This window comes from Heptranchias perlo, unplaced genomic scaffold (assembly GCF_035084215.1).
Source record: "Heptranchias perlo isolate sHepPer1 unplaced genomic scaffold, sHepPer1.hap1 HAP1_SCAFFOLD_147, whole genome shotgun sequence".
Classification (NCBI taxonomy): Eukaryota; Metazoa; Chordata; class Chondrichthyes; order Hexanchiformes; family Hexanchidae; genus Heptranchias; species Heptranchias perlo.
The window spans coordinates 285,628-312,230 of NW_027138722.1; the positions used below are offsets into that span (position 1 = coordinate 285,628).

The 26,603-nt window shown below is 46.6% G+C and overlaps 1 non-coding gene across 1 annotated transcript; it reads right to left on the minus strand.

Moving 5' to 3' along the window:
- Nucleotides 1-22,937: 22,937 nt before the first annotated feature.
- trnag-ucc (transfer RNA glycine (anticodon UCC)) lies at nucleotides 22,938-23,009 on the minus strand. The gene has a single exon. It is a non-coding gene; the product is annotated as a tRNA-Gly (tRNA).
- Nucleotides 23,010-26,603: the final 3,594 nt, after the last annotated feature.

Sequence of the window (26,603 nt, forward strand, 5' to 3'; positions counted from 1 at the left end):
ATAGTTTACTGGGTAAAGGCCCTGATCCCCGGTCTGTGCTGATTCACTGATAGTTTACTGGGTAAAGGCCCTGATCCCCGGTCTGTGCTGATTCACTAATAGTTTAATGGGTAAAGGCCCTGATCCCTGTTCTGTGCTGATTCTCTGATAGTTTACTGGGTAAAGGCCCTGATCCCTGGTCTGTGCTGATTCACTGATAGTTTACTGGGTAAAGGCCCTGATCCCTGGTCTGTGCTGATTCACTGATAGTTTACTGGGTAAAGGCCCTGATCCCTGGTCTGTGCTGATTCTCTGATAGTTTACTGGGTAAAGGCCCTGATCCCTGGTCTGTGCTGATTCTCTGATAGTTTACTGGGTAAAGGCCCTGATCCCTGGTCTGTGCTGATTCTCTGATAGTTTACTGGGTAAAGGCCCTGATCCCTGGTCTGAGCTGATTCACTGATAGTTTACTGGGTAAAGGCCCTGATCACTGGTCTGTGCTGATTCACTGATAGTTTACTGGGTAAAGGCCCTGATCCCTGGTCTGTGCTGATTCACTGATAGTTTACTGGGTAAAGGCCCTGATCCCTGGTCTGTGCTGATTCTCTGATAGTTTACTGGGTAAAGGCCCTGATCCCTGGTCTGTGCTGATTCACTGATAGTTTACTGGGTAAAGGCCCTGATCCCCGGTCTGTGCTGATTCACTGATAGTTTACTGAGTAAAGGCCCTGATCCCCGGTCTGTGCTGATTCACTGATAGTTTACTGGGTAAAGGCCCTGATCCCCGGTCTGTGCTGATTCTCTGATAGTTTACTGGGTAAAGGCCCTGATCCCTGGTCTGTGCTGATTCTCTGATAGTTGACTGGGTAAAGGCCCTGATCCCTGGTCTGTGCTGATTCACTGATAGTTTACTGGGTAAAGGCCCTGATCCCTGGTCTGTGCTGATTCTCTGACAGTTTACTGGGTAAAGGCCCTGATCCCTGGTCTGTGCTGATTCTCTGATAGTTTACTGGGTAAAGGCCCTGATCCCTGGTCTGTGCTGATTCTCTGATAGTTTACTGGGTAAAGGCCCTGATCCCTGGTCTGTGCTGATTCACTGATAGTTTACTGGGTAAAGGCCCTGATCCCTGCTCTGTGCTGATTCTCTGATAGTTGACTGGGTAAAGGCCCTGATCCCTGGTCTGTGCTGATTCTCTGATAGTTTACTGGGTAAAGGCCCTGATCCCTGTTCTGTGCTGATTCTCTGATAGTTTTCTGGGTGAAGGCCCTGATCCCCGGTCTGTGCTGATTCACTGATAGTTTACTGGGTAAAGGCCCTGATCCCTGGTCTGTGCTGATTCTCTGATAGTTTACTGGGTAAAGGCCCTGATCCCTGGTCTGTGCTGATTCACTGATAGTTTACTGGGTAAAGGCCCTGATCCCTGGTCTGTGCTGATTCACTGATAGTTTACTGGGTGAAGGCCCTGATCCCCGGTCTGTGCTGATTCTCTGATAGTTTACTGGGTAAAGGCCCTGATCCCTGGTCTGTGCTGATTCTCTGATAGTTTACTGGGTAAAGGCCCTGATCCCTGGTCTGTGCTGATTCTCTGATAGTTTACTGGGTAAAGGCCCTGATCCCTGGTCTGTGCTGATTCTCTGATAGTTTACTGGGTAAAGGCCCTGATCCCTGGTCTGTGCTGATTCACTGATAGTTTACTGGGTAAAGGCCCTGATCCCTGGTCTGTGCTGATTCTCTGATAGTTTACTGGGTAAAGGCCCTGATCCCTGGTCTGTGCTGATTCTCTGATAGTTTACTGGGTAAAGGCCCTGATCCCTGGTCTGTGCTGATTCACTGATAGTTTACTGGGTAAAGACCCTGATCCCCGGTCTGTGCTGATTCTCTGATAGTTTACTGGGTAAAGGCCCTGATCCCTGGTCTGTGCTGATTCTCTGATAGTTTACTGGGTAAAGGCCCTGATCCCTGGTCTGTGCTGATTCACTGATAGTTTACTGGGTAAAGGCCCTGATCCCTGGTCTGTGTTGATTCACTGATAGTTTACTGGGTAAAGACCCTGATCCCTGGTCTCTGCTGATTCACTGATAGTTTACTGGGTAAAGGCCCTGATCCCTGGTCTGTGCTGATTCTCTGATAGTTTACTGGGTAAAGGCCCTGATCCCTGGTCTGTGCTGATTCACTGATAGTTTACTGGGTAAAGGCCCTGATCCCCGGTCTGTGCTGATTCTCTGATAGTTTACTGGGTAAAGGCCCTGATCCCTGGTCTGTGCTGATTCACTGATAGTTTACTGGGTAAAGGCCCTGATCCCTGGTCTGTGCTGATTCTCTGATAGTTTACTGGGTAAAGACCCTGATCCCTGGTCTGTGCTGATTCACTGATAGTTTACTGGGTAAAGGCCCTGATCCCTGGTCTGTGCTGATTCACTGATAGTTTACTGGGTAAAGGCCCTGATCCCCGGTCTGTGCTGATTCACTGATAGTTTACTGGGTAAAGGCCCTGATCCCTGGTCTGTGCTGATTCACTGATAGTTTACTGGGTAAAGGCCCTGATCCCCGGTCTGTGCTGATTCACTGATAGTTTACTGGGTAAAGGCCCTGATCCCCGGTCTGTGCTGATTCTCTGATAGTTTACTGGGTAAAGGCCCTGATCCCTGGTCTGTGCTGATTCACTGATAGTTTACTGGGTAAAGGCCCTGATCACTGGTCTGTGCTGATTCTCTGATAGTTTACTGGGTAAAGGCCCTGATCCCTGGTCTGTGCTGATTCTCTGATAGTTTACTGGGTAAAGACCCTGATCCCTGGTCTGTGCTGATTCACTGATAGTTGACTGGGTAAAGGCCCTGATCCCTGGTCTGTGCTGATTCTCTGATAGTTTACTGGGTAAAGGCCCTGATCCCTGTTCTGTGCTGATTCTCTGATAGTTTTCTGGGTAAAGGCCCTGATCCCCGGTCTGTGCTGATTCTCTGATAGTTGACTGGGTAAAGGCCCTGATCCCTGGTCTGTGCTGATTCTCTGATAGTTTACTGGGTAAAGGCCCTGATCCCTGGTCTGTGCTGATTCACTGATAGTTTACTGGGTAAAGGCCCTGATCCCTGGTCTGTGCTGATTCACTGATAGTTTACTGGGTAAAGGCCCTGATCCCTGGTCTGTGCTGATTCACTGATAGTTTACTGGGTAAAGGCCCTGATCCCCGGTCTGTGCTGATTCTCTGATAGTTTACTGGGTAAAGGCCCTGATCCCCGGTCTGTGCTGATTCTCTGATAGTTTTCTGGGTAAAGGCCCTGATCCCCGGTCTGTGCTGATTCTCTGATAGTTTACTGGGTAAAGGCCCTGATCCCTGGTCTGTGCTGATTCACTGATAGTTTACTGGGTAAAGGCCCTGATCCCTGTTCTGTGCTGATTCTCTGATAGTTTTCTGGGTAAAGGCCCTGACCCCGGTCTGTGCTGAATCTCTGATAGTTTACTGGGTAAAGGCCCTGATCCCTGGTCTGTGCTGATTCTCTGATAGTTTACTGGGTAAAGGCCCTGATCCCTGGTCTGTGCTGATTCACTGATAGTTTACTGGGTAAAGACCCTGATCCCCGGTCTGTGCTGATTCTCTGATAGTTTACTGGTAAAGGCCCTGATCCCTGGTCTGTGCTGATTCTCTGATAGTTTACTGGGTAAAGGCCCTGATCCCTGGTCTGTGCTGATTCACTGATAGTTTACTGGGTAAAGGCCCTGATCCCTGGTCTGTGCTGATTCACTGATAGTTTACTGGGTAAAGGCCCTGATCCCTGGTCTGTGCTGATTCACTGATAGTTTACTGGGTAAAGGCCCTGATCCCTGGTCTGTGCTGATTCACTGATAGTTTACTGGGTAAAGGCTCTGATCCCTGGTCTGTGCTGATTCTCTGATAGTTTACTGGGTAAAGGCCCTGATCCCCGGTCTGTGCTGATTCACTGATAGTTTACTGGGTAAAGGCCCTGATCCCTGGTCTGTGCTGATTCTCTGATAGTTTACTGGATAAAGGCCCTGATCCGCGGTCTGTGCTGATTCACTGATAGTTTACTGGGTAAAGACCCTGATCCCTGGTCTGTGCTGATTCTCTGATAGTTTACTGGGTAAAGGCCCTGATCCCCGGTCTGTGCTGATTCACTGATAGTTTACTGGGTAAAGGCCCTGACCCCTGGTCTGTGCTGATTCACTGATAGTTTACTGGGTAAAGGCCCTGATCCCTGGTCTGTGCTGATTCTCTGATAGTTTACTGTGTAAAGGCCCTGATCCCTGGTCTGTGCTGATTCTCTGATAGTTTACTGGGTAAAGGCCCTGATCCCTGGTCTGTGCTGATTCACTGATAGTTTACTGGGTAAAGACCCTGATCCCTGGTCTGTGCTGATTCACTGATAGTTTACTGGGTAAAGGCCCTGATCCCTGGTCTGTGCTGATTCACTGATAGTTTACTGGGTAAAGGCCCTGATCCCCGGTCTGTGCTGATTCTCTGATAGTTTACTGGGTAAAGGCCCTGATCCCCGGTCTGTGCTGATTCACTGATAGTTTACTGGGTAAAGGCCCTGATCCCTGGTCTGTGCTGATTCACTGATAGTTTACTGGGTAAAGGCCCTGATCCCTGGTCTGTGCTGATTCACTGATAGTTTACTGGGTAAAGGCTCTGATCCCCGGTCTGTGCTGATTCTCTGATAGTTTACTGGGTAAAGGCCCTGATCCCTGGTCTGTGCTGATTCTCTGATAGTTTACTGGGTAAAGGCCCTGATCCCTGGTCTGTGCTGATTCTCTGATCGTTTACTGGGTAAAGGCCCTGATCCCCGGTCTGTGCTGATTCACTGATAGTTTACTGGGTAAAGGCCCTGATCACTGGTCTGTGCTGATTCACTGATAGTTCACTGGGTAAAGGCCCTGATCCCTGGTCTGTGCTGATTCACTGATAGTTTACTGGGTAAAGGCCCTGATCCCTGGTCTGTGCTGATTCTCTGATCGTTTACTGGGTAAAGGCTCTGATCCCTGGTCTGTGCTGATTCACTGATAGTTTACTGGGTAAAGGCCCTGATCCCTGGTCTGTGCTGATTCATTAATAGTTTACTGGGTAAAGGCCCTGATCCCCGGTCTGTGCTGATTCTCTGATAGTTTACTGGGTAAAGGCCCTGATCCCTGGTCTGTGCTGATTCACTGATAGTTTACTGGGTAAAGGCCCTGATCCCTGGTCTGTGCTGATTCATTAATAGTTTACTGGGTAAAGGCCCTGATCCCCGGTCTGTGCTGATTCTCTGATAGTTTACTGGGTAAAGGCCCTGATCCCTGGTCTGTGCTGATTCTCTGATCGTTTACTGGGTAAAGGCCCTGATCCCCGGTCTGTGCTGATTCACTGATAGTTTACTGGGTAAAGGCACTGATCCCCGGTCTGTGCTGATTCACTGATAGTTTACTGGGTAAAGGCCCTGATCCCTGATCAGTGCTGATTGACTGATAGTTTACTGGGTAAAGGCCCTGATCCCTGGTCTGTGCTGATTCACTGATAGTTTACTGGGTAAAGGCCCTGATCCCTGATCAGTGCTGATTCACTGATAGTTTACTGGGTAAAGGCCCTGATCCCCGGTCTGTGCTGATTCACTGATAGTTTACTGGGTAAAGGCCCTGATCCCTGGTCTGTGCTGATTCACTGATAGTTTACTGGGTAAAGCCCCTGATCCCTGGTCTGTGCTGATTCTCTGATAGTTTACTGGGTAAAGGCCCTGATCCCTGGTCTGTGCTGATTCTCTGATAGTTCACTGGGTAAAGGCCCTGATCCCTGGTCTGTGCTGATTCTCTGATATTTTACTGAGTAAAGACCCTGATCCCTGGTCTGTGTTGATTCTCTGATAGTTTACTGGGTAAAGGCCCTGATCCCTGGTCTGTGCTGATTCTCTGATAGTTTACTGGGTAAAGGCCCTGATCCCTGGTCTGTGCTGATTCTCTGATAGTTTACTGGGTAAAGGTCCTGATTCCTGGTCTGTGCTGATTCACTGATAGTTTACTGGGTAAAGGCCCTGATCCCTGGTCTGTGCTGATTCACTGATAGTTTCCTGGATAAAAGCCCTGATCCCTGGTCTGTGCTGATTCTCTGATAATTTACTGGGTAAAGGCCCTGATCCCTGGTCTGTGCTGATTCTCTGATATTTTACTGGGGAAAGGCCCTGATCCCTGGTCTGTGCTGATTATCTGATAGTTTACTGGGAAAAGGCCCTGATCCATGGTCTGTGCTGATTCACTGATAGTTTACTGGGCAAAGACCCTGATCCTTGGTATGTCATGATTCTCTGATACTTTACTGCTAAAAGGCCCTGATCCCTGTTCTGTGCTGATTCACTGATAGTTTACTGGGTAAAGGCCCTGATCCCTGGTCTGTGCTGATTCTCTGATAGTTTACTGGGTAAAGGTCCTGATCCCTGGTCTGTGCTGATTCACTGATAGTTTACGGGGTAAAGGCCCTGATCCCCGGTCTGTGCTGATTCTCTGATAGTTTACTGGGTAAAGGCCCTGATCCCTGTTCTGTGCTGATTCACTTATAGTTCACTGGGTAAAGGCCCTGATTCCCGGTCTGTGCTGATTCACTGAAAGTTTACTGGGAAAAGACCCTGATCCCTGATCTGTGCTGATTATCTGATAGTTTACTGGGTAAAGGCCCTGATCCCCGGTCTTCGCAGATTCCACGATAGTTTACTGGGGAAAGGCCCTGATCCCTGGTCTGTGCTGATTCACTGATAGTTTACTGGGTAAAGGCCCTGAACCACGGCCTGCGCTGATTCACTGATAGTTCACTGGGGAAAGGTCCTGATCCCTGGTCTGTGCTGATTCTCTGATAGTTTACTGGGTAAAGGCCCTGATCTCTGGTCTGTGCTGATTCACTGATAGTTTACTGGGTAAAGTCCCTGATCCCTGGTCTGTGCTGATTCACTGATAGTTCACTGGGTAAAGGCCCTGATCCCTGATCTGTGCTGATTCTCTGATAGTTTAGTGGGTAAAACCCTGATCCCTGGTCTGTGCTGATTCACTGATAGTTTACTGGGTTGAGGCCCTGATCCATTGTCTCTGCTGATTCTCTGATAGATTACTGGGTAAAGGCCCTGATCCCTGGTCTGTGCTGATTCTCTGATAGTTTACTGGGTAAAGGCCCTGATCCCTGGTCTGTACTGATTCTCTGATAGTTTACTGGGTAAAGGCCCTGATCCCCGGTCTGTGCTGATTCACTGATCGTTGACTGGGTAAATGCCCTGATCCCTGGACTGTGCTGATTCTCTGATAGTTTACTGGTTATAGGCCCTGATCCCTGGTCTGTGCTGATTCTCTGATAGTTTCCTGGGTAAAGGCCCTGATCCCTGGTCTGTGCTGATTCTCTGATAGTTTACTGGGTGAAGGCCCTGATCCCTGGTCTGTGCTGATTCTCTGATAGTTTACTGGGTTAAGGCCCTGATCCCTGGTCTTTGCTGATTCTCTGATAGTTTTCTGGGTAAAGGCTCTGATCCCTGGTCTGTGCTGATTCACTGATAGTTTACTGGGTAAGGGCCGTGATCCCTTGTCTGTGCTGATTCTCTAATAGTCTGCTGGGTAAAGGCCCTGATCCCTGGTCAGTGCTGATTCTATGATAGTTTGCTCGGTAAAGGCCCTGATCCGTGGTCTGTGCTGATTCTCTGATGGTTTACTGGGTAAAGGCCCTGATCCCCGGTCTGTGCTGATTCTCTGATAGTTTACTGGGTAAAGGCCCTGATCCCTGGTCTGTGATGATTCACTGATAGTTTACTGGGTAAAGGCCCTGATCCCTGGTCTGTGCTGATTCTCTGATAGTTTACTGGGTAAAGGCCCTGATCCCCGGTCTGTGCTGATTCACTGATAGTTTACTGGGTAAAGGCCCTGATCCCTGGTCTGTGCTGATTCTCTGATAGTTTACTGGATAAAGGCCCTGATCCGCGGTCTGTGCTGATTCACTGATAGTTTACTGGGTAAAGACCCTGATCCCTGGTCTGTGCTGATTCTCTGATAGTTTACTGGGTAAAGGCCCTGATCCCCGGTCTGTGCTGATTCACTGATAGTTTACTGGGTAAAGGCCCTGACCCCTGGTCTGTGCTGATTCACTGATAGTTTACTGGGTAAAGGCCCTGATCCCTGGTCTGTGCTGATTCTCTGATAGTTTACTGTGTAAAGGCCCTGATCCCTGGTCTGTGCTGATTCTCTGATAGTTTACTGGGTAAAGGCCCTGATCCCTGGTCTGTGCTGATTCACTGATAGTTTACTGGGTAAAGACCCTGATCCCTGGTCTGTGCTGATTCACTGATAGTTTACTGGGTAAAGGCCCTGATCCCTGGTCTGTGCTGATTCACTGATAGTTTACTGGGTAAAGGCCCTGATCCCCGGTCTGTGCTGATTCTCTGATAGTTTACTGGGTAAAGGCCCTGATCCCCGGTCTGTGCTGATTCACTGATAGTTTACTGGGTAAAGGCCCTGATCCCTGGTCTGTGCTGATTCACTGATAGTTTACTGGGTAAAGGCCCTGATCCCTGGTCTGTGCTGATTCACTGATAGTTTACTGGGTAAAGGCTCTGATCCCCGGTCTGTGCTGATTCTCTGATAGTTTACTGGGTAAAGGCCCTGATCCCTGGTCTGTGCTGATTCTCTGATAGTTTACTGGGTAAAGGCCCTGATCCCTGGTCTGTGCTGATTCTCTGATCGTTTACTGGGTAAAGGCCCTGATCCCCGGTCTGTGCTGATTCACTGATAGTTTACTGGGTAAAGGCCCTGATCACTGGTCTGTGCTGATTCACTGATAGTTCACTGGGTAAAGGCCCTGATCCCTGGTCTGTGCTGATTCACTGATAGTTTACTGGGTAAAGGCCCTGATCCCTGGTCTGTGCTGATTCTCTGATCGTTTACTGGGTAAAGGCTCTGATCCCTGGTCTGTGCTGATTCACTGATAGTTTACTGGGTAAAGGCCCTGATCCCTGGTCTGTGCTGATTCATTAATAGTTTACTGGGTAAAGGCCCTGATTCCCGGTCTGTGCTGATTCTCTGATAGTTTACTGGGTAAAGGCCCTGATCCCTGGTCTGTGCTGATTCACTGATAGTTTACTGGGTAAAGGCCCTGATCCCTGGTCTGTGCTGATTCATTAATAGTTTACTGGGTAAAGGCCCTGATCCCCGGTCTGTGCTGATTCTCTGATAGTTTACTGGGTAAAGGCCCTGATCCCTGGTCTGTGCTGATTCTCTGATCGTTTACTGGGTAAAGGCCCTGATCCCCGGTCTGTGCTGATTCACTGATAGTTTACTGGGTAAAGGCACTGATCCCCGGTCTGTGCTGATTCACTGATAGTTTACTGGGTAAAGGCCCTGATCCCTGATCAGTGCTGATTGACTGATAGTTTACTGGGTAAAGGCCCTGATCCCTGGTCTGTGCTGATTCACTGATAGTTTACTGGGTAAAGGCCCTGATCCCTGATCAGTGCTGATTCACTGATAGTTTACTGGGTAAAGGCCCTGATCCCCGGTCTGTGCTGATTCACTGATAGTTTACTGGGTAAAGGCCCTGATCCCTGGTCTGTGCTGATTCACTGATAGTTTACTGGGTAAAGCCCCTGATCCCTGGTCTGTGCTGATTCTCTGATAGTTTACTGGGTAAAGGCCCTGATCCCTGGTCTGTGCTGATTCTCTGATAGTTCACTGGGTAAAGGCCCTGATCCCTGGTCTGTGCTGATTCTCTGATATTTTACTGAGTAAAGACCCTGATCCCTGGTCTGTGTTGATTCTCTGATAGTTTACTGGGTAAAGGCCCTGATCCCTGGTCTGTGCTGATTCTCTGATAGTTTACTGGGTAAAGGCCCTGATCCCTGGTCTGTGCTGATTCTCTGATAGTTTACTGGGTAAAGGTCCTGATTCCTGGTCTGTGCTGATTCACTGATAGTTTACTGGGTAAAGGCCCTGATCCCTGGTCTGTGCTGATTCACTGATAGTTTCCTGGATAAAAGCCCTGATCCCTGGTCTGTGCTGATTCTCTGATAATTTACTGGGTAAAGGCCCTGATCCCTGGTCTGTGCTGATTCTCTGATATTTTACTGGGGAAAGGCCCTGATCCCTGGTCTGTGCTGATTATCTGATAGTTTACTGGGAAAAGGCCCTGATCCATGGTCTGTGCTGATTCATTGATAGTATACGGGTTAAAGGCCCTGATCCCCGGTCTGTGCTGATTCTCTGATAGTTTCCTGGGTAAAGGCCCTGATCCCCGGTCTGTGCTGATGTTGTGATAGTTCACTGGGTAAAGGCCCTGATCCATGGTCTGTGCTGATTCACTGATAGTTTACTGGGCAAAGACCCTGATCCTTGGTATGTCATGATTCTCTGATACTTTACTGCTAAAAGGCCCTGATCCCTGTTCTGTGCTGATTCACTGATAGTTTACTGGGTAAAGGCCCTGATCCCTGGTCTGTGCTGATTCTCTGATAGTTTACTGGGTAAAGGTCCTGATCCCTGGTCTGTGCTGATTCACTGATAGTTTACGGGGTAAAGGCCCTGATCCCCGGTCTGTGCTGATTCTCTGATAGTTTACTGGGTAAAGGCCCTGATCCCTGTTCTGTGCTGATTCACTTATAGTTCACTGGGTAAAGGCCCTGATTCCCGGTCTGTGCTGATTCACTGAAAGTTTACTGGGAAAAGACCCTGATCCCTGATCTGTGCTGATTATCTGATAGTTTACTGGGTAAAGGCCCTGATCCCCGGTCTTCGCAGATTCCACGATAGTTTACTGGGGAAAGGCCCTGATCCCTGGTCTGTGCTGATTCACTGATAGTTTACTGGGTAAAGGCCCTGAACCACGGCCTGCGCTGATTCACTGATAGTTCACTGGGGAAAGGTCCTGATCCCTGGTCTGTGCTGATTCTCTGATAGTTTACTGGGTAAAGGCCCTGATCTCTGGTCTGTGCTGATTCACTGATAGTTTACTGGGTAAAGTCCCTGATCCCTGGTCTGTGCTGATTCACTGATAGTTCACTGGGTAAAGGCCCTGATCCCTGATCTGTGCTGATTCTCTGATAGTTTAGTGGGTAAAACCCTGATCCCTGGTCTGTGCTGATTCACTGATAGTTTACTGGGTTGAGGCCCTGATCCATTGTCTCTGCTGATTCTCTGATAGATTACTGGGTAAAGGCCCTGATCCCTGGTCTGTGCTGATTCTCTGATAGTTTACTGGGTAAAGGCCCTGATCCCTGGTCTGTACTGATTCTCTGATAGTTTACTGGGTAAAGGCCCTGATCCCCGGTCTGTGCTGATTCACTGATCGTTGACTGGGTAAATGCCCTGATCCCTGGACTGTGCTGATTCTCTGATAGTTTACTGGTTATAGGCCCTGATCCCTGGTCTGTGCTGATTCTCTGATAGTTTCCTGGGTAAAGGCCCTGATCCCTGGTCTGTGCTGATTCTCTGATAGTTTACTGGGTGAAGGCCCTGATCCCTGGTCTGTGCTGATTCTCTGATAGTTTACTGGGTTAAGGCCCTGATCCCTGGTCTTTGCTGATTCTCTGATAGTTTTCTGGGTAAAGGCTCTGATCCCTGGTCTGTGCTGATTCACTGATAGTTTACTGGGTAAGGGCCGTGATCCCTTGTCTGTGCTGATTCTCTAATAGTCTGCTGGGTAAAGGCCCTGATCCCTGGTCAGTGCTGATTCTATGATAGTTTGCTCGGTAAAGGCCCTGATCCGTGGTCTGTGCTGATTCTCTGATGGTTTACTGGGTAAAGGCCCTGATCCCCGGTCTGTGCTGATTCTCTGATAGTTTACTGGGTGAAGGCCCTGATCTCTGGTCTGTGCTGATTCACTGATAGTTCACTGGGTAAAGGCCCTGATCCCTGGTCTGTGCTGATTCACTGATAGTTCACCGGGTAAAGGCCCTGATCCCTGGTCTGTGCTGATTCTCTGATAGTTTACTGGGTAAAGGCCCTGATCCCCGGTCTGTGCTGATTCTCTGATAGTTTAGTGGGTAAAACCCTGATCCCTGGTCTGTGCTGATTCACTGATAGTTTACTGGGTTAAGGCCCTGATCCCTGGTCTGTGCTGATTCTCTGATAGATTACTGGGTAAAGGCCCTGATTCCCAGTCTAAGCTGTTCTATGATACTTTACTTGGTAAAGGCCCTGATCCCCGGTCTGTGCTGATTCACTGATAGTTTACTGGGTAAAGGCCCTGATCCCCGGTCTGTGCTGATTCACTGATAGTTTACTGGGTAAAGGCTCTGATCCCTGGTCTGTGCTTAATCTCTGATAGTTTACTGGGTAAAGGCCCTGATCCCTGGTCTGTGCTGATTCCCTGATTGTTTACTGGGTAAAGGCCCTGATCCCCAGTCTGATCTGATTCTCTGATAGTTTATTGGGTACAGGCCCTGATCCCCTGTCTGTGCTGATTCACTGATAGTTTACAGGATAAAGGCCCTGATCCCCGGTCTGTGCTGATTCACTGATAGTTTACTGGGTAAAGGCCCTGATCCCTGTTCTGAACTGATTCTATGATTATTTCCGCAATTGTACAAATTTAAAGTAATTTCAGGAGCAGGGAGACCTTGGGGTGCATGTGCAAAGATCTTTGAAGCTGGCACCTGATAAAAAGCATTAGGAATCCTGGTCTCGTTTAAAAGAGACGTCGAGTTCAAAAGCAAGGACTTTATGCTGTAGTTTAGAAAACACTGGTTATTCCTCAGCTGGAGTGTTGTGTTCAATTTTGGGCATTGCACTTTAGGAATGTTGCCAAGGCCTTATAGAGGCTGCAGAATAGATTTACTCGAATGGTACCAGGGATGAGGGACTTCAGTTATGTGGAGATACTGGACAAGCTGGGGTTGTTCTCCTTAGAGCAGAGAAGGTTATGGGGAGATTTGATCGAGGTATTCAAAATCATTAATGTTATGATAGAGTAAAGAAGAATGATCTCTTTCCAGTGGCAGACGGGTCGGTAACCAGAGGACACAGATTTAAGGTAATTGGCAGAAGAACCAAAGGCAAATTCTGAAGGACAAAATTAGTCTCCACTTGGAGAAGCAAGGATTAATCAGGGATAGTCAACATGGCTTTGTCAAGGGAAGATCATGTCTGACTAATTTGATTGAATTTTTTGAGGGAGTGACTAGGCGTGTGGATGAGGGTAACGCAGTGGATGTGGTATAAATGGATTTCAGTAAGGCCTTCGATAAAGTCCCCCACAGGAGACTGGTCAAGAAGGTACGAGCCCATGGAATCCAGGGTGCCTTGGCACTTTAGATACAAAACTGGCTGAGTGGCAGAAGACAGAGGGTGATGGTCGAAGGTTGTTTTTGTGACTGGAAGCCTGTGGCCAGTGGGGGACCACAGGGATCGGTGCTGGGTCCCTTGCTGTTCGTGGTCTACATTAATGACTTGGATATGAATGTAAAAGGTATGATCAGTACGTTCGCTGATGATACAAAGATTGGTAGGGTGGTAAATAGTGAGGAGGATAGCCTCAGTCTGCAGGACGATATAGATGGGTTGGTCAGATGGGCGGAACAGTGGCAAATGGAATTTAACCCGGAAAAGTGCGAGGTGATGCACTTTGGAGGGACTGACAAGGCAAGGGAATACACAATGAATGGGAGGACCCGAGGCAAGACAGAGGGTCAGAGGGATCTTGGTGTGCAAGTTCACAGATCCCTGAAGGCGGCGGAACAGGTAGATAAGGTGGTAAAGAAGGCATATGGGATACTTGCCTTTATTAGCCGAGGCATAGAATATAAGAGCAAGGAGGTTATGATGGAGCTGTGTCAAACACTGGTTAGGCCACAGCTGGAGTACTGTGTGCAGTTCTGGTCGCCACACTACAGGAAGGATGTGATCGCTTTGGAGAGGGTGCAGAGGAGATTCACCAGGATGTTACCAGGGCTGGAGCGCTTCAGCTATGAAGAGAGACTGGGAAGATTGGGTTTGTTTTCCTTGGAGCAGAGGAGGCTGAGGGGGGACAAAATTATGAGGGGCACAGATAGGATGGATACTAAGGAGCTTTTTCCCTTCGTTGAGGGTTCTAAAACAAGGGGACATAGATTCAAGGTAAAAGCCGGGAGGTTTAGAGGGGATTTGAGAAAGAACTTTTTCACCCAGAGGGTGGTTGGAGTCTGGAACTCACTGCCTGAAAGGGTTGTGGAGGCAGGGACACTCACAACATTCAAGAAGCATTTGGATGAGCACTTGAAATGCCAAAGCATACAAGGCTACGGACGAAATGCTGGAATATGGGATTAGAGTAGACAGGGCTGATGGCCGGCGCGGACACGATGGGCCGAAGGGCCTCTATCCGTGCTGTATGACTCTATGACTCTATGACTCTCTGACATGAGGAAATATTTTTTAAGCAGCGAGTTGTCATGATCTGGAATTCACTGCCTGAAAGGACGGTGGAAGCTGATTAAATAATAACTTTCAAAGTTCATTGGATAAATACTTGGAGGGAAATCGTTTCCAGGGCTATCCTTGAAAGATCCATCCAATTAGAATCATCAAACCTTACAGCACAGAAGGAGGCCGTTCGACCCATCGTACTTGTGCTGGCACTTTGAAGGAGCTGTCCAATTAGTCCCACTCCACCACTCCCACCCCTCTTTCCCCATAGCCCTGCAAATTATTCACCTTTAACTCGATATCCAGTTCCCTACAGAAAGTTGCTATTGAATCTGATTCCACCACCTCTTTCAAGCAATGTATTCCAGATCATAACATCTCCATGTGTAAAAATAAATTCTCCTCATTTCCCCGCTGGTTTCTTTGCCAATTATCTTAAAGCTGTGTCATTTGGTTACCAACCCTCCTGAGAGGTGAAATGTTTCTCCATATTTACAATGTCAATACCCCTCAAAATTTTTGAACTCCTCTATTAAATCTCCGCATAACCTTTGCTTCTCGAAGGCGAATAATCCCAGCTTCACAAGTCTCTCCCCATAACTGAAGTCCCTCATCCCAGGTATCATTCTGGCAAATCTCCTCTGCACCTTCTCCAAAGCCTTGATATTCTTCCTAAAGTTTGGGCACACTATTCAAGCTGAGGACGAACCAGTGATGTATAAAAGTTTAACCATAAGAACATAGGAATTAAGAGCAGGAGTAGGCCATTCGGCCCCTCGAGCCTGCTGTGCCATTTGATGAGATCATGGCTGATCTGATTGTGACCTCAACCCTACTTTCCCGTCTACCTACTATAAGCTTTGACTCCCTTGTTAATCAGGAAACTATCTAACTCAGCCTTAAAAATATTCACTGACCCGGCCTCCACCGCTCTCTGGGGAAGGAAGTTCCACAGACTCACGACCCTCTGAGAAAAAAAATTCTCCTCATCTCCGTCTTAAACAGGAGACCCTTTATTTTTAAACTGTGGCCCTTAGTTCTCGTCTCTCCCACAAGGGGAAACATAATCTCAGCATCTACCCCTTCAAGTCCCATCGGGATCTTAAATGTTTCAATAAGATCACCTCTCATTCTTCTAAACTCCATTGTATACAGGCCCAACTTGTCCAACCTTTCCTCATAAGATAACCCCCTCATCCCAGGAATCAGTCGAATGAACCTTCTCTGAACCACCTCCAAAGCAATTATGTCCTTTCTTAAATAAGGAGACCAAAACTGCACACAGTATTCTAGATGTGGCCTCACCAATGCCCTGTACAACTGTAGCAAAACATCTCTACTTTTATATTCCATTCCCCTTGCAATAAATGACAGCATTAAATTTGCTTTCCTAATCAATTATGTACCTGCAGACTAACTTTTTTGATTGCTGTACTAGGACACCCAAATCCCTCTGTACCCCAGAATTCTGTAATCTTTCTTCATTTAAGAAATGTACTGCGTTTCGATTCCTCCTGCCAAATTGGACAAGTTCACATTTTCCCATATCATACTCCATCTGCCAAATGCCAAATTTTTGCCCAGTCACTTAACCTATCTATATCCCTTTGCAGTCTCCTCTTCACAACTTACTTTCCTCCCGACCTTTGCGTCATCAGCAAATTTAGCAACCATACATTCGGTCCCTTCATCCAAGTCATTGAATTAGATTGTAAATAGTTGAGGCCCAAGCAGTGATCCCTGTGGCACTCCACTAGTTACACCTTGCCAACCTGAAAATGACCAATTTATACCTACTCTCTGTTTCCTGTTCGCAAACCAAACCTTTATCCATGCTAATATGTTACCCCCTGCGCCATGAGCTCTTATTTTTTGTAGTAGTCTTTCATGTGGCACCTTTTCAAAAGCCTTCTGGAAATCCAAGTACACCACATCCACAGGATCCCCTTTATCCACATTGCTTGTTATTTCCTCAAAGAACTCTAATAAATTAGTCAAACACGATTTCGCTTTCACAAAGCCTTGTTGACTCTCCCTGATTTCACAGAGATTTTATAAGTGCCCTGCTATAACCTCCTTAATAATGGATTCTAGCATTTTCCCTATGACAGATGTTAAGCTAACTGGCCTGTAGTTTCCTGGTTTTTGTGTCCCTCCTTTATTGAATAGAGGAATTACATTCGCTATTTTCCAATCTGATGGGACCCTACCAGAATTTAAGGAATTTTGGAAAATTAACACCAATGCATTGACTATCTCTGCAACCACTTCTTTTAAGGCCCTAGGATGAAGTCCGTCAGGTCCTGTGGACTTATCAGCTTTTAGTTCTAATATTTTTTTCTGAACCCTTTCCCTGGTGATTGTAAATGTTTGAAGTTCCTCCTTCCCTTTCACTAAAAATCACTTCCCAGCTTTTGTACTCTATGCCTCTATTTATAAAGCCCAGGATCCCACATGCCTTTTTAACAGCTTCACCAACTTGTCCTGACACCTTCAAAGATTTACGTATATGAACCCTCTCTGTTCCTGCACACCTTCCCTCATTTGTTATTTTTTGGTTACCGCATATCCTCTCACAAAACCAAAGTTGATCCTTAATGTCCAGTTGGTCAAGTATTGGAAAGGACAAGTCATGACCATAACATGCCAGGGAGATGTGTGGGAGCAGACCAGCTACTTCTATTTTTACAGAGATGGGCGACTGGCATAAGTTGGGGAGTCCTACAGCTTTCAAACCGTCTGCATTCTGGGTCCAAACAGAACGGGAATCTCCCAGTTTAAGTTCATAACGGATGACCCTGGAAATGGTTCGAGTCCCTATCAGTGATGGTGTGAGAGTGACTGAGATAGGTCAGTGATCATGAGAGAATCAATCCCCAACCTGTTCAACTGTTTGGAAAGAATATATATATGTATATATTATTTTCAAAAATCTTCTGATTCAACCTTGTCCGGCTTTTGTTCCAATTTTTGGTCACACTTTTCTGTCACAATTGACCACTGTAAATTGCCTTTTCACCATTTTTGGTCACGTTTTTACGTGGGATTACCTAGAATTTGCAGCACAGAAACAGGCCATTCAGCCCAACATGTCCATGCCAGTGTTTATGCTCGACACGAGCATACTTCGTTCCTGCCCTACTTCATCTAACCCTAGCAAGGCACCATTCTATTATTTTCTCCAGGTCGAATTTTGTAAAATTCATTCTGGGGATATGGGGGTCGCCGACAAGGCCAGCATTTATTGCCCATCACCTTGTCAAGGTGGTGGTGAGGGGGACTTCTTTTTGAACCGCTGCAGTCCTGTGTGGTGAAAGTTCTCGCCCTGTGCTGTTAGGTCCAAGATTTTGACCCAGCGACAATGAAGGAACGGCCGATATATCTCCGAGTCGGGTTCGTGCATGGCTTGAAGATGGAACTTGGAGGTGATGGTGTTGGAGGACAGAGTGGAGAGGGAGCTTTACTCTGTCTTTAACCCGTGCTGTACCTGCCCTGGGAGTGTTTGATGGGACAGTGTAGAGGGAGCTTTACTCTGTATCTAACCCGTGCTGTACCTGCCCTGGGAGTGTTTGATGGGACAGTGTAGAGGGAGCTTTACTCTGCATCTAACCCGTGCAGTACCTGCCCTGGTAGTGTTTGATTGGACAGTGTAGTGGGAGCTTTACTCTGTATCTAACTTGTGTTGTACCTGCCCTGGGAGTGTTTGATGGACAGTGTGGAGGGAGCTTTCCTCTGTGTCTCACCCGTGCTGTACCTGTCCTGGGAGTGTTTGATGGGACAGTGTTGTGTGAGCTTGGTGTCCATGTACAGAAATCATTAAAAGCTCGTGCACAGATACAAAAATTAATCACAGACTAATGGAATATTGGTCTTTATCTCGAGGGCTGGAATAGAGAGGGGAAGAAGTGATGGTTCAGATCGACAGAGCCTTGGTCAGAGCCCCTCTGGAGTACTGATCCTCACTAAGGATATATTGGCCTTGAAGGGGAGACAGTACAGATTCATCAGAATGATACTGGGTCTTGAAGGGTTATATTATGAGGACCGGTTGCATAAACTTGGTCTGCATTCCCTTGAGTTCAGAAGGTTGAGGGATGATCTGATCCAGGGATTTAAAATGATAAAGGGATCCGATATGGTAGAAATAGAAACGATTTTCTCTGGTGGGTGAATCCAGAACAAGAGGACATGACCTGAAATTTACAGCTCGGGTGTCTTGGAGTGAAATCATGAAACTCTTTTTCACACAAGGGTAGTGGAAATCTGCCCAGGCTGATTGAAGTGGACCCTGTGATACAATAGAATTTTCTGTCCTGTCAGACATGGTCATCTTGTAGATCCATCTTTTAAAAAGGTGGAGGAACTCAGTTCTAAGATGGATTACACTCACTTCAATATAATTCCTCGATCAGCTTCTCTTATCATCGAGATATCAAGGACTAGAAACACTGTGTTTAAAAGAAAGCTGATTTATTTGACACTTGTACAGAATATTAAACTCCAGCCCAGTTATTGGGGTTATTAACATCAGAAACAAACTTCAACTGTCAGAATGAACATGGTTCAGTCCTGGATGTGATTAGCAACAGCAATAACAGCAGAATCCAACCCCTGCAGTCACATATGAACTCGCTGGTGACTCAGCAGGTGTGATGACCGAGTAAATCCCTTCCCACACATGGAGCAGGTTAATGGCCTTTCCCCAGTGTGAACTCGCTGGTGTCTCAGCAGGTGAGATGACCGAGTAAATCCCATTCCCACTCACGGAGCAGGTGAATGGCCTCTCCCCAGTGTGAATACGTTGGTGTGTCAGCAGGTGTGATGAATGAGTAAATCCCTTCCCACACATGGAGCAGGTGAATCTCCTCTCCCCAGTGTGAACTCGCTGGTGTGTCAGCAGGTAGGATGACTGAGTGAATCCCTTCCCACACATGGAGCAGGTGAATCTCCTCTCCCCAGTGTGAACTCGCTGGTGTGTCAGCAGGTGAGATGACTGAGTGAATCCCTTCCCACACACGGAGCAGGTGAACGGCCTCTCCCCAGTGTGTCTGTGTCGATGAGTTTCCAGCTGGGATGGGTAACTGAATCCCTTCCCACAGTCCCCACATTTGCACGGTTTCTCCATGGTGCGGGTGTCCTTGTGTCTCGACAGGTCGGATGATCAGTTGAAGCCTCGCCCACACAGAGAACACGTGGACGGTTTCTCCCCACTGTGAATGGTGCGATGTTTTTTCAGGCTGTGGAACTGGTTAAAGCTCTTTCCACAGTCAGTGCACTGGAACACTCTCACTCGGGTGTGTGTGTCTCAGTGCTTTTCCAGTTACACTGATGTTTGAAATCTTTTCCCACAGACAGAACCGATGAACATTTCTCCATTTATATTCAAAGGCCGATAATCTTCAGGTGCTGGTGAATTGAGAGACTGTCAGATCTTGATGTGATGTTTGGTTTGAGTTTCCTGTCTGCAAATCCTCCCCTTGTAATACCCTGTAAATGTAGATAACAAAAGTCCTCACTGTGAATACAGGATTGAAATTCAGAACAGGCAAATCTAATTTCTATGGAACATTCTTCCTGCAAATTCCCCCAGATTGTAAATCCTTGTCCCACACACTCACCCTCCTCTTTCTGCTGAAATCCAAACCCATCACACCACCTCCAACATTTGGGTTGGTTTGGAGGCCTTGAATCTGAGTTGGGAAATACAATTGGAGAAACATGATGCCATTTAGAAACAAAAACTAATTAAAATCAAATAACATGGATTGTTGTTTTGCGCCAAGTGGGAAACAAATTTTGTTTGGGCTGTGGGTGAGTATTTGCACCCGGTTACAGAGCGTGTCCCTCTCTCTCCGCTTCAAATGCACTTCTTTCGGTTCACAGTCTTTTTTACACATCTAACTGACTGGAACCATTTAAAGCTCCTCCAGACCCATCTTGTGTTTCTTTACTTGACCCATTACCACCATCCTCCCCCTGCACCATCGTCCCTTTTGTCGCTTTATCACTCCTGCCCTCCACCCTATCACAGACCTTCCCTTTTGTTCTTTCCCTCCCACCGCCCCCCCCCCCCCCCCCCCCACCTTTCCCTGGCTTTCGACTTGCTTAAAAACTGTTAAAACTTTAACTTCTTCCATTTCTGACGATACCTTAACTCTATCCTGAAGCGTTAACTCTGTTTCTTTCTGCACGGATGCTGCCTCACTTGCTGAAGATTTCCAGCATCCGCATTATTTTGCTTTTGATTGGATAAACCTCGCCCTTCTAAACCCCATCAGAGAATTATCAGCAAGAGCGGTTTACAATGGCGGATGACATTACCCAGAATTCCGCGCGAGGTTGAATACGGTCTATCTCCATTCGAAGGGGCGCAATGCGCAGGCGCGGCAAGGGCCGCTGGCCGGAGAAATCAGCGCCTCGGAGAGATAGAGGGGTTTCTGGGTCGTGGGGGATTGTGGTGACTCCGGCCGCCATTAGTCGCAGGTTGTGGGTCAGTGTTCTGTTGCGCACGTCGCCCACAGAACCGTTTCTGGAAATACAGACTGAGGAATTCAGAGCGGGTTTGATGAACAGACACTGACCGTACAATGTAGAACATAGTTTCTCGTTTTTCTAGTGACACAGTGGAAGAAAAACACTTCCCCCATGGACCTCAAACAATAATAACTTCAGACTGGAGTTTTCATCAAATCCCAATAAAGGTCAGTCCATGCTTGCTCTTCACTTCACTTCAAGTAATAACTAAAATTAGACATCGACGTTGCTTGAAAAACATTTTAAATACAGGATAAATACAGTAAAAGAAGATCAGGTTGAGTTTCGCTTCCTTAATGTGAGGGGTGGGTCTGTCAGTTGGTCATGATCTCGTTCCAATCTGGATCACAGGATGAAAGTGCTTCACGCATCTCAGGTGCGCTGTTGAGTTTCTTTCTCTTGTTTTTAACCTTGTCAAAGTCGAAAATCCCAGTTCGCACATGTAGGTTGTTGTGAACGGCAGCAACAACAGAAAAGTAATCATAACAGAGGATATTCTTTGAAAGTACTGATCCAAAAAGATGACAAACTGAATGACTTGTGGCGTGTTTTCAGTGTGCTCACAGGTGAGTCACACCGGCTCGTGTTCTTGCTCAGGCATCAAGTTTAGCCTCATTATTGATTCAGGATTTTCGAAAGCAAAAGGATCTTTCACCCAACGCTTTTCCTACAAATTTTCAAATCCCTCTGCAGGGAAGTAGCGACTAAAATGGTCAGACAGAGCAGCGAGATGTAACTGTGTGACACATTTCATTTCATTCCCTTTTTCTTCATTGATGCTGTTCTCCTCAATGTGTTGTAACAATGTGAAGCAGTAAATGAGCTCCGCTCCCATTTCTGAGCGTAACTCTTCAAAAACCCTGCAGTTCAGTGAGCTTCCTTCAAGGAAAAAAACATTCTCATTCCAAGCCATTATGGAGAGTGCGGTGCCCAGAACTGAGCACTGAACTCGAAATGATGCCTAACCAGAGCTCTGTATAACGGTGACATAACTTCCACTACTTTTTATTCCAATTCCCTTGATATAAAGATCAAAATGTAATCTCCATTTTAACATTTTTTTGTGATTTAGTGATCACTTTTAGTGATTTCTGTACTTGGATCCCTAAATCTCTCTCCTCCCCCACAGTTCCTAGCTTCTTGCCATTTAGAAAATACTCTATTTTTTTTTAGGTTCAAAGTGGATGACCTCACACTTCCCCACGTTGAACTCCATCTGCCACTGTCTTGCTCACTCACTTAATCTATCAATGTCGGTTTGCAAATTTCTGCTCCCATCTACAATGTTTACTGTGCTACCTAAATTATTGTCGTCAGCACACTTGGAAATAAAGCTCTCGACATAAGAACATAGAACATAAGAAATAGCATCAGAATAGGCCATCCGGCCCCTCGAGTCTGCTCCGCCATTCAATAAGATAATGGCTGATCTTCGATCTCAACTCCACTTTCCCGCCCGATCCCCATATCCCTTGATTCCCCGAGAGTCCAAAAATCTATCGATCTCAGCTTTGAATATAACTCAACGACTGAGCATCCACAGCCCTCTGAGGTGCAGAGAATTCCAAAGATTCACAATCCTTTGAGTGAAGAAATGTTTCTTCATGTCGGTCCTAAATGGCCGACCCCTTATCTTGAGACGATGAGCTCTAGTTCTTGACTCTACAGCCAGGGGAATCAGACTCTCAGCATCCACCCTGTCAAGCCATCTAAGAATTATATACATTCCAATGCGATCACCTCTCATTCTTGTAAACTCCACCGCATATTGGCCAATTTTACACAATATTTCCTCATACTACAATTGCAGCAAGACCTCCTTACCCTGATATTCCAACACCCTGACAATAAAGGCAAACATATCATTTCCCTTCCTCACTCTCATTAGACCCTTGGCAACTCAGTATTTCCAGTATGTTTTTCCTCTTTTCCTTCTATAGGGAAAAGAAATAAAGGTTGAAAACATTTTACTATAATTACACCCGATAATGTTTTGGAAACAATATCCAACTGAACTGCATCAAATTCGATTACAAACTTCAGAGTTTCTGATGGAAATAAACTAATAAAAACACTTAACTGCGATGGCCGGCAATCGAACCCGGGTCAACTGCTTGGAAGGCAGCTATGCTCACCACTATACCACCATCGCTGAAAATAATCGACAATAAAATAGTTCCCAAACATCAGATCCTGAACAGACACTGCAGGCTGTTGGATTTTGTTCTTCATTTGAACTGGTTTCTGACGGATCCTTTCTCGCTCTGTTGCAGTTCCTGTTTCCGCTCAGTAGATTTCACCAACCCCCAATCAATGGAAATTCCACACCAGCCAGTAATTCTTCACCTGATATCGGACTGAAGAGACAGTTGATACCTGCAATACTTGACCAGCTGGAAATACATTTTACCACAGCTCACATCAGCCTTTGAGTAAAGTTAAATAATTCCATTAAATCATTACAGAGACCTGACCACCAACTGGGCAGGAATGGCAGCTTAATATTCAAGTCCATAAGTTCTTTAGAAAGGACAGGGAAATAGGGAAAGGAGGAGGAGCAGCAATATTACTAAAGGACAATATTACAGCAGTTCAAAGATAGAATATCAGTGAGGGTGAGCGGGCAGTGTAAACACTCTGAGAGAGACCCATCACAAGTGCCCCCACTGTACTCCCCCAGAAGGTATAAGAAGGGCGAGTGCGGGAGGATTTCTTCATTCTTTGTGAAAGTGTTTGTGAGATTGTGGAAATGTCTGGAAGAGGAAAAACCGGCGGTAAAGCTTTGTCCAAGGCCAAGATTCGCTCATCCCGGGGCGGACTGCAGTTCCCTGTTTGCCGTGTTCACATGCTCCTGCGAAAGGGGAACTATGCTGAACGTGTGGGTGCCGGAGCCCCGGTCTATCTGGATGCTGTGCATCAAGTATCTGACGGCTGAAATCCTCGAGCTGCCCGGCAACGCGGCCCTGGACAAACAAGAAGACCCGCATCATCCCCAGACACCTGCAGCTGGCCATCCGCAACGACGAGGAGCTCAACAAGCTGCTGGGACGGGTGACCATCGCTCAGGGTGTTGTCTGATATCCAGGCCGTGCTGCTGCAGAAGAAAACCAGCATTGTGAGCTCCAAGAGCAAGTAAACCGGCCAAGGCTTAATCTGATAACCCAAAGGACAGGACCAACCTGATTGAAATCTTTGAAGAAGGAACAGAAAGTGCAGATAAGTTTAATGCAGTAGAGGTGATATATTTGGATTTTCCGAAGGCCTTCTATAATGTACCACATTGTAGACTCATGGCGAAGTTCAGAGCACGTGGAGTCAGAGTCAGTTGGCTGAATGGATAGTAAGTTGGCTACAAAACTGAAAGCCGAGAATTGAGGTTAAGGGTCGCTATTCAGACTGGCAAAAGGTGGGAAGTGGAGTTCCAGTTGCTGGGACCACTGTTCTTCACAATTTACATTAACGATTTGGATTCGGGAATCTGAAGTACAATTCCAAAATTTGGGGACGACACCAAATTGGGGGATTTCGTTAATACAAAAGAAGAATGCATCAAAATGCAAGAGGGAATTAATAAACTTACAGAATGAAGAATCAGGAGGTCACACACTGCTTGGATAATAAGAGTCTAAACGGGATAGAGGAGCTAAGGATCTACTGGTACAGATACACAAATTACTGAAAGTAGCGACCCAGGTTAATCAGGTCATAAAAAGACAAATCAAACACTAGGATTCATTTCTGGAGGGATAGAGTTGAAAAGCAAAGAAGTTATGTTAAACTTGTATAGAACCTTGTTTAGACCAGACTTGGAATACTGCGAACAGGTCTCGTCTCCATATTATAGACAGAGGGGCATTGGAGAAGGTGCAATCAAGATTCAAAAGGATGATACCAGAAATGAGAGGATATTCTTATCAGGAAAGACTGAACAGACTGGGTCTCGTTTCACTCGAAAAGAGAAGGCTGAGGGTTGATCTGATCGAGGTTTTTAAGATAATGATAGGGTTTGTTAGGATCGATGTGGAGAAAATGTTTCCACTTGTGGGGAGTCCAAAACTTCAGGTAATAAATATAAAATAGTCGCTAATAAATCAAATAGGGAATTCAGGAGAAATTGCTTTACCCAGAGAGTGGTTAGAATGTGGAACTTGCAACGACGAGGAGTAGCTGAGGCAAATAACATAGGGGCATTTAAGGGGAAGATAGATCAGCACATGAGGGAGAAAGGAATAGAAGGATATGCCAATAGGGTTAGATGAAGTCAGGAAGGAGGAGGCTCATGAGCAACATAAACGCTGGCATAGACTAGTTGGGCCGAATGGCCTGTTTCGGTGGTGCAGTTTCAATGTAACTCGATGTAAAGGCTCTTTTCAGAGCCACCCACTGTATCTGTGAAAGGGCTGGTTACTGTCTGAAGGGAGACGCTGATATCATGCTACCAGTGTGGCTTTGAGCTGCTTTTTTCTCGTTGTGGACGAGATGAGGTATTAATGGGACTGGAGTCGGGGCAGTGACCACAGTCCGGTACTTCAAACGGTGACTTCTCGATCCCAGCCCACACATCACCAGGTTTCTTGTATTTATTTAAACTACTTGCCATATTGGGCTCGTAAAGAATCACCAGAACTGTTCGAATAACCTTTCCACATCTCTGGAATTCAGCGCTTCGCTCCGTTTCTGTTCTATTTTGTTGGATTATTTACATAACGCATCAAACTCACTGGGGAATCACTGAAATGTAACTCTGTAGAGAAACAAATAACAGTGAATTGCCTGGTGCCCAGGAGATCAGGAACATGACTCGCCTTTCGTCCTGTTAACGAGTAAACCGTGTTTGGAGTCCACCGACCCGCTTTGGTTCCATATGGGCGATTAAACAGAGAAATCGGGAGGGGAGGAGACAGTCAGAGTGACAGTGCGGAGAGCGGCCTCTGATCTTCCAGCTCAACCTCCAGTTCTCCCCATCTGACAGTTTCAAACCGTTTATCGATAATCGAACCGAACCTCAGCGCTCCGCACAAACCCTGACAGACCCGGGCTTCATATTCAAGGATTCCCAAAACACGAAGCTTTCAAATAAGCCCCGTTACAATGAAAAATCGTTAATATTCCTGCCTAAATACAGTCCATTCGATAACAAGTCAACTCGGCTCCTCCATTTCAGTCTGTTTCCCTGTTCCATCTCCCCACACATCCCCTCCCAGACGGGTTCAGCGTTTTACAAACACCTTATTCCAGTTTATTTGGAGAATCTCATGTGTTGGGGTTTGAGTTATGACGCGGAGTTTCTCCGCCAGTGTTACCGTCTCACAGAGACTCTCGCCCTGAATCTATGAAAAGATTATGACCATGAACTGGGACTGGAGCCGAAACATCCCCATTTACTGTGAGGCCCGGCCAGGGCATCTCATTCTCTCTATTTTATATCAGACAGTATCCCACTTTCATGTCCAGCAATCGAGAGAGAGAGAGACAGTATCAGTCTTACACTCCCTATCTGTGTCCAAATCACGCTCAATAGCAGTATCCACCTTCATATACAGCACCAGAGAGAGAGAGGGAGGCAGACACGGTGAGAGAGACAGAGAGCGGTGAGACACAGTGACAGACAGACGTTAACAGTATTGGATCCAGACTGACCGGGAAAGTGCCGTTTTATCCAGAAAGATCGCGTTGGAGAGACAGAAGATGCAATCTCATCTCTCACTGATATTGTACAAGGGTCAGACACACTATTAATCCCACA